At 40.5% G+C, this 12825-nt stretch overlaps 1 long non-coding RNA gene across 2 annotated transcripts; it reads right to left on the reverse strand.

Moving 5' to 3' along the window:
* Positions 1-5272, reverse strand: LOC140250540 (uncharacterized). Of its 2 annotated transcripts, none has more exons than XR_011903201.1 (5): positions 5068-5272; positions 4239-4411; positions 4047-4161; positions 2196-2346; positions 1-337 (listed from the first exon to the last, which is right to left on the reverse strand). It is a non-coding gene; the product is annotated as an uncharacterized lncRNA (long non-coding RNA). The 2 variants fall into 2 exon arrangements; XR_011903200.1 differs by having other exon boundaries at positions 2196-2881.
* Positions 5273-12825: the final 7553 nt, after the last annotated feature.

The raw sequence follows: 12825 nt of genomic DNA on the forward strand, positions 1-12825 counted from the left end.
TTGTTCATTATTCTTATAATCCTAAGTTAACAAAAACTCATGACTGTGGTGGGGATAAAACATTCTCCCACTGCCCCCTCCTACCACCCAATTACAGTTTTGGATTAGTGCAATGAGCCGCCTAGGGTGGTTTGGCCAGCACCCAACTCCGAAGTCACTCATCCCTGACAAAGTCTAAACTGCTGCAGCTGAGAAATCTTGGAGCTAGGCTGGCAGACTGCCTGGAGAACAGAGACAATGCCTGTGCCTAGATCTTGTTCCTTTGAGAGTCAGGGGCTCTGCCTGTTTCTGTTCTCCCGCCCTGCTGTGTGTCCACAGGAACAGTAAGCAAGAAGTCCTTAAGGAAAAAGGAAAAAAAAAGGTGAAACAAGTATGGAAAAGCACCATGGAGAGATATCTACTCCCCAATAGCTCCAGCCCTGCAGTAGTAGCCACTTCCTTCCAAGAAGAAAAAGACATGAATCTTACAGAAAGAGCATATTGTGTACTTGTGTGGATCTGCACTGTAGTTGTAGCTAAACATGAAGAGGCAGTTACATTTAGAGACAAAGTCTTGCATCTAAAATTCAAACATGGTTGGAATAGCTACACCACTCAAAGGTTTAGTTTGTAAAACCCCCCTCTCTTCTACAAAGAAAACTGCTTTTTAAATTCTATTTTCTTGCTATGCACAGAAACAGTTTTCAGGAAAAGAAGGAATAAGATGAAAATTGGGTATTTACCCAATATTTCTTGACGGATTCCTTAATTCTCTGTGATGGCACACGATAACCCCAGCACCTCCCCAGCAGGAAGGACATTCAGCCTACTTTACACTGCTCCTAGCCAGAGTTTCCAAGTCATTCAGCATGGTCACTACCACTTTTTGTGCAATTCACCCCTCCTCAGTTCTGGTAGAGACTAGTCTGCCCTCGAGCTCAGATAATCTGGTTTCTGCTTTATGATGGCTTCATAGGGTACCTTAATGAGGGCAGACATAGTTCTCTATAATGGGCTCTATTGTAGTGAGTAGCTCATTCAGAACATCCCACCTTTATAGGCAGTTAAAGACACTGATGCTGTTGAAAAGTGACTATTATTGGCTTTGGTTACTTTCTTTTTATTGTCTGCTCCTGTCACTTTTGATGTGTTCTGTCAATTAATTGGTGTACCAGTAATGAAGAAAGTTTTCCTCACAGTGAGTGTGGACAAGTCAGACAGGAAAATAATGTTCATCTTCTCAAACCTATTCACACTGCCATTTGCGTTCAAACAAACAGAAAATGCTTTCAGAGTGATTGCAAGACAAACATTCAGACAAAAAGACTGGTGATACTAAGGCTGAATATAATGAGGCAGGCTGAGCTTAGTTCTAACTTATCTCACTTTACACGTAACTACAGGTGTTCCATGTCCTTAAAAGTCAGCCCTCAAGCAACCAGTGTTTTGGAAAATCTGGCACCACAGTACAAAAAGGACATAAAACTATTGAAGAATGTGCAAGGGAGGGCTATGAAAACAGTGAAAGGTCCAGAAGGCAAGATGTGCAAACTACAGGTGAGGTCCCTGGATTTGTTTAGCCCAAAGCAGAGGAGCTGAGAGGAGGCTTATGGTGACCTATAGCTCCTCACAGGGAACAGAGAAGCAGCACTGAGCTCTGCCCTCTGTGCCAGCGACAGGGCCCAAGGGAACAGCATGGAGCTGTGTCAGGGGAGGGGCAGCTGGGGGGTAGGAAAAGGTTCCTCATTTAAAGCATTGTTGGGCACTGGAACAGCCTTCCCATGGATGTGGTGACGGCACTGAGCTTGCCAGAGTTCAAGAAGTGCTTGAACAACACTCAGACACATGGCCTGATTTTTGTGTGGTGCTATATAGAGCCAGGAGTTGAACTCAGTGATCCTTATGGGTCCCTTCCAACTCAGGATATTCTGTGTTTCTGTGATTCTATGATCTTCAGCTAGAGAAGAACAGTAGCACTCTGTGACAGTGTGGGCACAAAAACCATCATGAAAGTTATTTTTATAATTTGATGGCATATTGACTGAATAATTATGGAGTAGAACTTGTTAACAGGGTTTATCCTGATACTCAGTTTGTGTGCTTCTTCTCATAGGACTATTGCCATATTCTGTGATAGATTCACAGTCACAGTATCCATCACATCTTCCTAGCAAAACCCTGTGAGACAGGTCGTTTTATTGCACTCAAGGATTTACCTGATGTTAGGGAGGAGGCAGGTTCTCGCCACCCCGCTTTGTCCCGTTTTATCCTCCTCTACCCCAGTGCTGGCCCCAGACAGCCCTCTGCAGTACTGGGGCTTCACAAAAGGGGTTCTTTCTCCAAGGGCAAGGGGCTGAGGTCTTCTGCCTGAAAACAGACCAGCACCCACTGCAGTTCCCAACACTTAGTAACGAACAGTCCTGAGGGGCCTCCCTCCTTCACTCCAGTCAGAAAGTATCATTTTGGAAAACAAGTACTTGAGACAAAACAGGCAATAGGGAGCAGACTGAGCAATTTACCCAAATCAATTACCAACAGTGCATACACACATTTCCAGGCAAAGTTTTGCTAAGAATAGAAATATTCCAATAGCAAATGGTAATGGTAGTTTTCCATTAAATATAAGTATCAGGAAATCCAAGATGGCCAGCAGTGCACATTTTCATTTCCCTGGAAGAGTATAACACACACAAGTAATGCTACCTTTCCTGCCTTTGCTTTCTTCCCTACAGCCACGTGGCTTTTATTTATCTTGCCAAGATTTGATATCTCCATAGCATTCTCCAAGCAGCACTTTCCTTCCATAGTAACTGATGCTGCATCCAGGCATTGCTCAGTTATTTTCATTCACATGTGCACCAAACTCTGCCCCTGGAGGCAGACAGCCATTCTTTATGACATTCTGTAAAAGGGAACATGTTATCAATTTTTTTTTAATCTCAAAGTGTGAATTGACTGCACTTTATAATAATAATAATAAGGGGGGAGTATCTAGTTTTGATCTCCATTTGCTATTTGCAGCAGTCATGGATTAGCTTGGTAGTCTCAGTCATATCACTCCTGACCACAGTGCCAAGAACAACACCCTATGGAAACAGAAGGCAGCTACTACTTCTGAAAATAAGACTGCCCACTTATTCAGACCTGAGTTACGCCTTCATATAATAACACACACAGATTATGCATGGGAATAGCAAGACTTCATCAGCATTTCTAACAGCACTTGGAAGAACTCTGGATAAAAGGTGCTACAACATCCATATTCTTAGACAGGAATAAGAAGAATGGGGGGAGGGAGAAGCAACGTGGAAATTCATTTTGCTAATATAAGGCCAAAGCAAAAAATAATCTCCATGAATGGACTCTACTAGGGGCTTCTATCTGACAAGCCACATGAAATATGAGAAGCTGCTAAAGCAGGATGGCAAGCTTATCTGGGAGGAAATGAGCAGAGTGTATATCTGGCTGTCACCAAGAGAGGAAAGTGCCAAACCCGTATCTACTCCCAGCACGAGGAGCCGCTGAGCTGCCCTGAATGACAATAGCTCTCATCAGAGAAGGACACAAAGTGCCTGAGGAGCGATAAAAAAGCAGCCAAGCTTTTCATTTTCCTAAGTGCATCCCCTCATTATATTTTCTTTTAAAAACATCTTTTGACCAATTTTAATGCAGATGAGAAGTTGCCAGATTGACAGCCCCGGAGACTAAAGACCTTCCTCATTATCTGTAGCTTAGACAAGGGCAAGAAATCATTCCTCAAGCTCTCTCTACTCTGGCAACACGCCTTCTGGCCAGCAGGAAATGAACTGGAGGGTAGGGAGCTCTTTCTGAGCACAAGCTAAGCTCTTGACCCCTGTATGGATCTACGTGCTAGCCAGCTTAGATTGTAGCCTTCAAGATGCATGGCATAGGACTGTGCAAAGGATAATCTTCTAATTTGATATTACAATAATAGAATCTCTCGAGCAGTGTGCACTGATTGGTGGAATGCGTGTAACAGGAGGCATAGTGCAAGGAGAATAAACACAGTAGAAGTTGCCAACTCACACAGTGAGCTGGATTCCTACCTTTTGTCCAGGAGTTTAAGGGGAAAAACACATCCCATTCGGCTGCTGGGTGACAAATTGAGTCCAAACTGAGCAGGATCCATCTGTCCTTTGCACATGCGAGGAGAGGAGCTGGCTGTATACAAGGCAGAGATTTTTCCTCTGAGAAACAGAGCCACACCTTTCTTTTTTTCTTTGGAGGTACAGCCTTACCTTCCTCTAGCTCTTGCTGAGTTTGGAATCCTCATGGAACCGAGGTAGAGTTTGTCTATTTTCATTCAGCAGAATTCAGTAGGAGATGAGAAGTTATGTTCTGTACCAAGATGCTTCCTATCTACCTTGATCAGAGAGGTCTTATCACTGCTCAAGGCAGCAGCTCCAGGCTCCTGTTGAGTTAGGAACAATACTCCCCATGCAACAATGGTATTTTACATCAAATACTGAAAAAGACCTTTTTGTTGTTTTTGCTTTTCGTACTAATCTAACAATCAAGTTTCCTGTTCAAGGAGCTGCACATTCAACTTGAAACAATTGATGAGCTAACTTCAACTAGCCCTTCCCTGGTAAAGAATTACACTGTTTTTCTAAGGTTTACCTGGGGAGAGGAGAAGGAAGGATTACCTGCATTAGAAACACAGTCATACTTTTTGTGGCAGTGATTGGTATTATTGTTGACTCTGTTTCCATAGATGTTATTAATGTGCAGTAATTATTGAAGTTAACATAATGGCGTTATAGTAATGCTATTACATAGCATAGCAGTATTGCTCCAGTAATAATTATAATATTAGCAAATTCTGACATCCTAGTTTTCTTAGCTGGCTATACCTGCAACTACATATTCAATGGTAATCTCTAGCTAAAACAATTAATTATTATATTTTTAATATAGGCTCAAAGTTTGCTTTAACTTCTTACAATGAGGTGGATTTAAAAAAAAAAAAAAAAAAGCTTCAAAGTAAGTGCGACATAGAGCTAGTATTTTAAATCAAATTATACAATGCTGTTCACATTACCTCCCCTGTGAGTGTTGTACAAATACCTGGTCACGAGGCTTCAAAAAAGGCCTTAGTCTTTAGAGAGGCTTCAAGCTCAGTGGAATAACACAATGCCTTCTTCTCTTGTGGGAGTTTTATCTTGACTGCTAATAGCATCTTATCACAAGTCCCAGAAGATCTGGCGAATTTCTAATACCTTCTTCCTTCAGTCTCAAGAAAAGGAATTCTCAGGAATTTTCCCTGGGAGGTTTCCTCTGATTCAACTCAGTATTAAAGTACAGTCTGCCTATCATCACAGAGAACTTTTCTCTTTTCCTGGCTCAACCAGGTGGCAGTGCTAATGTATTTTACAGCATTCAGCTGAGAACTCACATGTAGATGAGCAGTTGCAGCTTTCTTCATGATTACGAGCACAGGGCTGACTACTTTGGAATAAAGTAGTGTAAGAGACCAGCATCGCTGTAGGCAGTAATTTAGATATTTTTCTCCTCAAGCTCTCCTTTTTCCATACCAAACAATGAACAACAAGTTTGAAACATTACAGATATTTTAAATCAAGTCTAATATTCTGAAGTATACAACTATGATACAGGCCATTGCATTTATGTACAGAAACTATTTCTGGATAAGCTACTTTAACCTCAGTGTCAATGCCCGAGAGGTGTTAACTCTGCAGCAGTGTTTCCGGATATGGGAAGGAATAGGCTCAACTGGATTAGTTATGACTCTGGTCTTGGACACCAGAAGCTCCAATGGATCTCAGGTGCTATTGGATATTCAGGCAGGGTTCACTGAGATGTGCAGATCATTCCTTCACCTATCTTACCTTCAGACTTTCCATAAGCGTATAAGCTTATGCCTCAAATGCATAGTTTCTTTGGTTGGTTAGTTAAGTATCCCGGAGCCTCACTGTAGCCTACAAATGTTGTGACAAAAGCAGCACAAATAAGGTCTAAAAGACCTTGTGACAGAAACTGATGCTACCTGAGCTCTGTCTGTTTAGCCTTGCTGCTGCTTGATACTCTCTATTTTGTGCTTATCACATTTTTCTTTACACTTTCAAAGTTATCTATCTTTCCTTCCATATGCAGAAAAATTGTAATTATTCTCTTTGGGAGAAGACACAGATGGGATCTCAACATTTTTTGCTAGTCTTCCTACTTCTTTGACTCAGCAAACCAGATTTCACTTTAATTTAGACTGCTTTAAATCTAGTTTTCAAGAAGTATAAATTAGAGCAAGTCGTCTACATTTGCATCCAAAAACCATACAATTGCTTTTACGTTCAGTACAAGCCATTCAGAAAATGACATTCTGAAAGAAAGATTTCTCTGAGAAATAATTCTTTATGGTGCTAAGAATTTAGGGAAGGAGCAGCTTTCAAGGTGCTGAATGTTTTCAGGAAGAACAGATCCTTAGGGTTTAAGGCTTTGTACATATATATATTCCCTAGACACAGATTATTAACAGGTCTCCAAAATTCTGCATTAAATGTTTTGTTTCCTGGAGGTGAAAGGGACGTTTCTGATGATATTTGGTGGTCTGTGTGTATGTTTTCAATATCCTGTACATCTACAGAAATCAGACCTCTCAGCTGTCTTTTTTTATACACGTAAACAACTCCTCATTAGTTGCTCAGCCCACGTATACTTTGTATGCTACTCTATGTAGTTCTGTTTGATAAGATTGCAAGAAAGATGCTATTTTCTGATGTGGAGGTAGTTTATCTCCCTCGCTAGTTGTCATGGCATTTCCAAAAGTTCTAACAAAACATTGGCTCCTTCATGAGATCTCAGAGGGCAGGAAGAAGATAAAACACGTTACATTTCATTAACCTACTAAAATGTTACTGAATTATTTCAGTATAAACACCAGTACACTACCAGATATTCATTTTTTACATAAAGCAAAAGTGAAGCACAGTGTCTTTATGGCATCACTAGTATTTGCTAAGTATATACCTTCTGGTCATTTAAACTGGATTTTTATGTCTCCCTTGAGCTTTTGAGCCTGAAGGACATATCCTGAAATGCCGAAAAAGCCTTGTATTGAACAAAGGGATGAAGTTTAGTTAGGAAAGGGTTATTTAATTTTCATCCCAGCACGAGCCTCAAAGGCACCTCTGAACACTCTAGTCCTTGTTAGCATCTCATTATCCAGCATCTTGTTGTTATCTGTTTTGCTTTACCATGAGTCTAATGCAAACTGTGACAGTATGCACTTTGGGAGGGCTATTTAGAGCCTGCTGGGTCAGATCCTCAGTTCATACTCTACAGTGTACCTTCATTGGCACCGGCAGATACACATATTTCACTCACACAGAGCAAAGGCACCAGTTCTTTAAACACTGCACTAAATCCAGACACAATTCTTGTCTGTCCTTTAAAATTCTGTGACTTTGCTGCCCCTTTTTTGTCTGTTCTAGCAACTTATTGCTCTCTTCTACCTTTTCCAGCAGCCCACCTCTCTCTCATTTATTGTCTCTGTTTGTTTGTAGTCATGATTTTCCTTTTTGAAGCTCTTCTCTAAGCAGCTTCTGCTAATGCAATGTCCAAGCTGCTTTATTTGCTATCTGTCCAATTACATGTGCTCAGCCTTTGGGGATTTGTGGCATTTTGTGTTTTCATAATGGCAGATGTCAAGTGAGCCCTTTCGTTTACTGTAGTGAAAACATCATTGTTTTGGATTTCTTCTCTGAATCGGTTGCGCATTTTCAACTCTTTGCTTGTTTGAAGACATCCTGTGCTTGATGACTCTGTTCATAGCTTTCCTCAGTCTAAGGTCTGCTCTTGCAAGCTGCTGCTTTTGTGGATATGAATGGGACCCAGGGGGAAAATAAATAAATAAAAATCTGTCCTATATCTAAAAAGCTGTCAACATTGGAAACACATTCCCAGTTCTTTTAGCTCAGCTAAAGAGTATCCCTGAGATATATTTTTTTTCTCTCCCAATTAAATGGAAATATTTCTGATTCATTTATCAGCTATTGTAAGTCAACACAAGTTAGCACCGCTTTACTGAGTTATGCTCGTTGGGAATTTGGTGCATGAGCCACGCTTAGTAGCTTCTCCACCGAATGCTCTTTCATTGTAACTCTAACTGTATCTTTCTTCATGATAGAAAATGTAGACCTACTATTGCTCTAATAACAAAACAGCATCATAGTAGGGCTTATTTCCCTAGGGCTGACCATTATATTTTTACAGGTTCAAGAGAGCTGCCTTCATATGTATTCCACAGTTCTACATCCTCTCTCCAGCCATCATGCTGGCACCAGGCACCACAGACTGTCTGAGCACTGTTGTCAAACAGCTACTTACTTCCAATATGACGAGATGTTGTAAGTGGTTGAAGATGTATAACTGCTGTACATGTTGACCTAAAATGCAGTTCCTGGCTTAAAGAGATTCCAAAATCAATGGAGGACAAGTAGGAGAAATGAGAGAGAGAGAGTGAGAAGTGTAGCAGAGCAAAAAGGGCTAATGGTAGCAGCAAATCTCAGAAAACTTCTCTGGGTTTTGAAAACTTGTCTAGGTTTAAGAGCCACAAGAGGCTTGCAGGAATGTTGAGATGGAAAGCCAAGAAACAGATAGTTATGTGAAGTTCTCCTTCCTCACACACGTGGGGAGCACAGGATAAAATCAGGAAGATACTCAGTGGGGTACTTCAAGGTATTACTGGCAAGGGCCAGATGGATGTACAAGAATTTTTATGCTGCACTTCCTCTGCAGATAGAAGCTTCTGTGAGTGGGAAGCTGTTGGTCACTTTTTCCCATTTCCGCTCCCAGCTGCATAACTTTTGATTTGATCTACAAAGCAGGTGAGAATTTGACTGCAAATTAAAGGCCCAGAATGACATTTTTCTGCCTGTTCTATGTTCTCAATGAATACGCTTTGTTTGAACTGATAACACTGCACAATGAGAAACCAACAGAGAGCCAGAATCATTTCTCTTGCCTGAGTTGCAGTGAAACAGTGCTCTGTACCAGACAAGATCTGTTGCCAAGGCTTGCTAGTTAGGCCTGCTTAGAGATTTGTTTGGGCATCTGTTCCTAATTTTGCAGGGCCATAGTGATCCTTCATTTCTGGCCCATGTGCAAACTAATGATCTGTACTGCAGTTTGTCTTTTAATTAACTTCCAGAGGGGCTGTTCACTGAGATGCAGATTATTTAGAAAGGCAGAGAACTAAGGAGACGTGTTAGCCTCCAGTGGCAGGATGCAGTGGCACTGTGTCACTGAGTTTGAGAAAGGCCTTACTCAGATGATCACGCCTACCATTCTTTGCTTTATTTCACTGCTAGAAAAAGTAATGGAAGCTGAGAAGATGCTAAAGGAAAAGGATTATTTTGGACTTTCTTGTACAGACTCTTGTGTAGACAATGCTCTTTGCTGTTGTATGCAAAGTAGAAGTCTAAGTAGACAGAACTTTGCCAATCTGAGACCACTTAAAATGACCTCCTTTCCCTAGATATTCAAGCTTTTAAACATGTTGAGAGAGAATTACTGAATAATAACATCATTGTCAAATGACATAAAGCCATCATGCTGAGGAAGTAGACACTGTCCTTGTGTGTAAAGGCATGAGGTGAGTGAGCTACCCGCAAAAGCCAGCAGGCTTTTTTTGGCCAGGCAATCTGTCTGATGACAGTTTACAGACAGATATAGTTGTAAGCAAAACAAAGCAAATTAAAAGGAAGACGAGTCCAGAAGCTTTTTAGGTTTATATCACTTCAGCATGAACATCCTACACCCACTGATAACCTGGGTTTGGAATAGTGTGTACGGTAGAGAGCATATGTGAGCTGAAATAACCACTATAAATGCAGTTCAGGTTCTTCACTGTGGCTCTGGGTTTCTCCAGGATGAAAGAGATGGCTTTGGGATCACTGCCAGGAACCCCACGTGTTCCCACAGCCTCTTAGGCTTCCAATTCAAATGAAATCATTTCCCAGCAGCCACTCTCATAGTCACCAGATACTTCTGACAACTCTTGTTTATTGCTGATCAGCATGCCCTTCCCATAGAGAGCAGGGCGTTGTTTTTTGTGACACATAGTGGATACTTGGAGGATATTTCAGATTTGGGAGAATTATAATGATGCTATGTTTAGGGAGAAGGACTTCTGGCTTGTGAAACAACCAGGCAGGAGACAGGAGGTCCTTCAGGAATATGAGGTGGTGTTTCTCAAACAGCCTGGAACATGAGTAGCCCCAGGCTGCTGGTTAAACTTGATGTGAACAATCCTGGTCTTCTGCTGCAGCAGATCCTCTTCATTAGTAAGAGGCTATATTTAGGTCTCCCTTGACAGGTAGGAGGACCAGGGTTGGCAAGCAAGTTACAGAGAAGTCAGAAATTACTAAACTTTTCTTTTACTCACAAGGTGAACTTGAACTCAACCTCAGAGAGAAGAGGAAAATTTGTTTGTTTTAATTTTTCATGCACTCCTAATGAAGAAAAACATCTGGTGGCTGATGCCCCAGTTCAAATTACATACACAAAACACAAGCTTCTACTGCTTTACTTGTGAAACATTTTCCATTAATAGCAGTTTTTCCATAGTTACATCCTCAGAGCATCAGGGTCAGAGCAGGACCTTAACACATGAAAAACACTGCTTTCATTAATTCTTACTTTCCCCCCCCCACCAGAAATGGCAGTTTCAATTGAAAAGTGGCAAAAATATACAGTACTAGCATTTAACCATGACCTGAAAATAAACAAGAGAAATCAAAACTATGTTGTGTTACCAAATAAATTTGGAAGATAGGACTGCACTGTCTAAGGACATTAGGAAATCTTATATTCTTATAAGGATGCTCTCCAGGTGCCTTATGACAAGTTTAAAACAAATGCATGGATGCTTTTACTAAGGAAAACAGTACAACTGTGGAACTCATTGCAATAGATTACTTCTGGAGGTCAGAATTATAAACAGTTACTCTACTTCGTGCTTTGGGTTTTCTGGGTCAGCACAGAAATACAAGTGCCAGCCCAACTAGTGGTATTTGAGGAGGCGGGGCTACTTAAAACCAGTCATAGAAGCAGTCCTAGCATGGGCAGACCCTCAGTAAAGGCTAGTTTGTATTCAGGGAAAAACTTTTTGCTATGTTGGAAAGAATAATAAGTTCTTTATGCAGTTTCAGGGAATGAGCATTGCTGTGAAAATTACAAGAAGGTACAGTACCTGCAAATTTAATACTTTTTAAATGTAAACAAATCAAATCCCAGGGGAAAGGCATCGGCTGGCTTTTAGCTCCTGGGAGTGAAGAAGAAAGTGTTTATGAATGAGAGGTATGTGTGGTTCTTCACACCCAGGAAATGCTCGCTGAATTTGCACAGAACCGAAATATAAGCTGAACAACTTGATTAATCCTATCATGCATTGCTTGAATGCAAACTTCATTATAAAATGGAAATTGAAAGTATTTTGCTATTTGATCCATGCCGTATATATAGTGGTTGCTGTTAAAACCAACTATCATTCTGTATGATAGGCAAAGAAGTTTTCTCCCTTCCCATCCTCAGAGTAAAGTGCCTGGGATGAGTTGAATTTCAGCTATAGATGAATGTAGAGAGAACTCAGCTCTGCCCATATCCAGTAAGTTGTGAACAGTCTAATCCACTCAAGTCTGTGCTCACTTACAGATGCTGAGCAACATTTGCCTCTCAAGGCACTGGAGCTCCATTCCTGAGACAAATTCAAGGTGCACCCTGGATTTACAGCTTGACTAAGGGTAACCCATGATGGCCTTTAACTTACAGACTAATGAGACGAGAACAAAATGATTGTTTTTCAGGCTCTGCCCTTCACCTTAGAGAGTGCATTCCTGAGCAAGTAATTCCATCTAGAAGAATTTCTGATATCGTTAGAGATAACGCTCCTGGATATGCCTTGAAAAACTGTAGATAACATTAGGTTTTCAAAATGAATATCTCATCCCTCTGTGCTTAAATGATGTAAGCAGAGGTCATAGGCCAGGTCATAGGCTTTATGGTGAAACTCTGCCTACAGCTGAGTTTCACCCATTGCTACACAGATATTGTTAGTCTGCTAGAGATGCACCAGAAATGTTTTTCCGTAGTTGCTAAGACTCAATCATGAGGGTAAAAGGAGAAGATATCCTTACTGACCTCTTCCCTTTCTTATTTCTATCATTCTGTGAACAGAATAGCTTATTCTGCTCCAGTAACTTAAGTAAAAGCTCACTTTTGACTTTTTTTTTAGTGTCCTAAGCAATTACAGTAATTTATTTTCTTTCCTCCTCTTCTTATAATTAAATCAGTTTCTTAAAAACCAAAAAAACCCACAAGCCAGCAGTACTCAATGCACAGATTTTAATAGGATATCCCACAGGGAATATACTCTTGTTTTATTGAATTCAGAAACAAGTACCTTTAAAATAAAAGGATGCTTTAAAATGTTGGCAGCTCAAAAGACAAAAGCAAACAGATCAATAAAGAGACATAGTTTGTATGCTGTTTTGGGATATCTTTTCTTGCAACAAAAGATATAAAAGCAAATATTGATTTACCCTGGTTGGATTTTGATGGCTAAAAGGAGCCATCAAGGAACTATCAAAAGTTTGAAAGTCATGTAAAACAGAAGTAATATTAACTATTTGGCTATACAAAGTGAAGTTTCTGCAAATATATATATGTCATATATGTGAATAAAAATAAAAAGACAGAAAATGAAGAAGACACTGACTTCTTTCATTAGTGTGAAGCATGTTTGACTGCCTCATCAGATCTTATATATGCAAGATGTGTTTCTGAGAAGAAACTGCCACTTCTTCACTC

The sequence above is a fragment of the Excalfactoria chinensis genome, chromosome 3, assembly GCF_039878825.1.
Source record: "Excalfactoria chinensis isolate bCotChi1 chromosome 3, bCotChi1.hap2, whole genome shotgun sequence".
Taxonomy (NCBI): Eukaryota; Metazoa; Chordata; class Aves; order Galliformes; family Phasianidae; genus Excalfactoria; species Excalfactoria chinensis.